Source organism: Saccoglossus kowalevskii, chromosome 2, assembly GCF_978046115.1.
Source record: "Saccoglossus kowalevskii chromosome 2, keSacKowa6.1, whole genome shotgun sequence".
Classification (NCBI taxonomy): domain Eukaryota; kingdom Metazoa; phylum Hemichordata; class Enteropneusta; family Harrimaniidae; genus Saccoglossus; species Saccoglossus kowalevskii.
In genome coordinates, this window is record NC_140642.1 from 21,351,152 (window position 1) to 21,354,478 (window position 3,327).

A 3,327-nucleotide genomic window follows, 5' to 3' on the forward strand; every position below is an offset into this window, starting at 1 on the left:
CAGTAAAGTTCAAAAACTCAGTTTTTGTGAGTTATTGAACTTGCGTGCATTTGTCTGGCGCACATTCTGCATCACTGCCCCGTTACCATGGATACAACAGGTGCAGTGAATACAATGCTATCAGTTTTAATTGAGATCACAGAAAGCTTACAAAGAACTAGTGTGTTCAACCCGAAACTAAGCAAGTCTGTTGATAATCAGATATTTACAGACAGTGGTTAACAAGATTGATTTCTATCAAACCAATAACTAATCAAGTCCCTGATGACCCAAGTTCAACTGATATACGTCTAGTTTTTAAGATGTTGATGGAGAAAGCCTAATATATACAAATTGGATAATTAATATGCGTTCATTTCAGAGTATTTATCAGTAGTACCAATCATTGAAATGTCTCTGTCCCCTGGTTATATCGAATTTCACAGGCAATATATCAAAGATTATATTTAATTGTTCTCATTCAATGTAAACACACAAAGACACTATTTAACAAGATATAAATTGATGCCAATGGATCTTAAAAGTCTGATTTATATTATACTAATTGAGCATCTGTTGATTCTCGTGCAGCAATTGGCTTGTAACAACTCAACATTCTGTTGAAACGAAAAACTGGTAAATCAAATTTCTCATTTTAAACTGTGTTCTTCGTTTCACGATCTTTGTATGGAGAACGGTGTACGAGTACCCCCCCCCCCCACATGTGACACTGCGAGTGACCGTCGTTATAAGAACATTATAGAATAGATAATGAATGAAAACTTCAATATAGTATAGTATATATCAGGTTTCTCAGGTAACTTGTTTTTTTTTTGTACATCTCTGAACTTCACACATGTCAAATTCTTTTTACTTTCCCATCCAGGTATTAATGCATTTTCACGTTGTCTTATTCATCTGCTAATTTTTATCAATTGGTAATAGGTTAATACAAATATGCTAGGGAAAGAAATTGGCAAAACCAATTCAATAACTTTTTTTTTCGACACCACAGAAAATAAATAAGCTTATTACCGGATTCGGCTGATACCCCGCCCATGGGCGATGTTTCAAATAGTGGGCGATGTTTTGGTCCACACGTTGCCTGACTGAACCAACTTATACCAATTTTCCCGTCCGACATCTTGTATCGAGCGCGCTATTTCAAATATGACGCTAAAATAATTCACTGTGAAGCCGAAAAGCAACTTCAATAAAACAATGCTGTAAACGAATTGTTGTTGCGTATTATTACACTCGAATAAAGTCTACGCTTGAAAAGAATGTTATTTACGAAGTTTAAAATATCCAAGCCTTCCTGGTTCGAGCCTCTTGGTTGTTATCAGTAATGTTTAATCTTTGTCTGTATCGCATTCCAGACAAAATGTCGGTAAACAAGAAATGGGCGAACTAAAATGTCTCCTGCGTTTCACATGCGACATGATTATTAAAAAACACAGAGTTAAGCGATCATGTACGTTCTATAAAGCTAACCTTATACACATAATCTTGTACTGACGTGTTTTTTGTCCAAAAAAGACGTTCTCTTTCAGTTAACCCCAGTTAACTCTTCGCGTTCATGTATTTGTGAGAGTTGAAAGATTTTTTGAACACATGACAAGTAACTATATTGATTTACGTACGTTACGTCATGTACGTTCTATAACGCTAACCTTATACACATAATCTTGTACTGACGTGTTTTTTCTCCAAAAAAGACGTTCTCTTTCAGTTAACCCCAGTTAGCTCTTCGCGTTCATGGTATTTGTGAGAGTTGAAATATTTTTTGAACACATGACAAGTAACTATATTGATTTGCGTCAAGCTGGGTGGCCCGAATTTAAATATCAGTGCGTGAACTCAAACGCGTGGTTTTTAGAGTTCAGTCGAAATGTACGTGAATATTGCGATCGAAGTGCGCTGTCAAGAGATTATTATATTATAGTAAAATTTAACTTGACGCATGGTATGGTTTATATTACATGTTCACTTCATTTCGAATAAAAAAATCACCATTGGAACATTGGTGAATCACAAGTATTTAAAATATTTTCTCGACATTCCGTAGATACCCGACTACTATCATTTTTAATGATTTAAATGCGCCAATGTTTATGTTTGCGTAATTATTACGAATGCAACGCATTATCAAGTCGGTAATATTGAAATATTCACAGACCCAATACCCCGGGTCAGTGCCCTAACAATAGTAAAAATTAACTTGAGTTTGCGTAATTATCATGAAAGCAACATTTAATACAAAGTTGAAATATTCAGAGCTGGTACAACAGATTTGCGTAATTAGAAAAGCAGTGCACTAAGTAAATGACGTTGATATATTCAAAGCCAGTACAGCGCTGCATACAAGTTGCGTAATTACAGTACCGTCGGATATAATAAAAAAATTACTAGATCGACGCGCGGACCGCAAAAGAAAAAGGTTGCTAAGGTAACGCGCCAGTTCAGCGCGTGACTTGGGGTCAAATTTCGGTCAACACACACTTATAACTTATATACTTAACTGGTCAACACATCAGCGCGCAGCAAGTTTCGCAAAGTACGCTAATCACTCAGTTGTCGCAGCGTGTGTTGTGTCATGTCCATGATGCACTCAGTTTCGACTTTGACTTGCTTTTCCTTCTTAGTGCATGTTCTTGTTCACGTAAAATTCGACCTCTCACCAATGTATTAAAACACTTTGAATTTATACTTTGCATGATTATATTTGGTCAACGCGAAACATTATTTTTTCTAGACCATTTCTATCAACTCAGGTTAATTTTTTTTAGAGAAGATGGGCCTCGTAATATCTGCCAAAAGATCGCCCGGGCGGGGTATCAGCCGAATCCGGTAGTTAAATAATAAGCTTATTAAAGTGCCTGCGAAATGGCTGCTATTTTCACGCCTAAAATTATCAATTGATACATAAATATTATTAATTTTTATGTTTCTAAGCATGAATTATTTATTTAAGTGAAAAAATGTGTTTTAAACTCAGTCTAGGGCAACTTTATTTTTGTGTACTAGTATTTTAAAACGAGGCTCCTCATTAGCATACAGAAATTCCCCTTGTGACGTCAGAAGGGGAAGTCGCATGACAGCTTGCATTGCCGATACGTGTAAATAAGGCAAATTTCTTGTGCAGTTTTCTCGTCTTTGACTATATTGTCACTTATGTACTTGTTCGTCGAGGACGAATGGACCATAATGAACACATAGTATCATTTTTTGTTGCATGGGGTTAAGTTAGATACGAAATATGTCCGTTCTGGTGTAGCTGGTCACCGTGATCATCACCGACACTGGCGCACGTTTGTACACTGTTGCAAATTAATTCTACACGATACA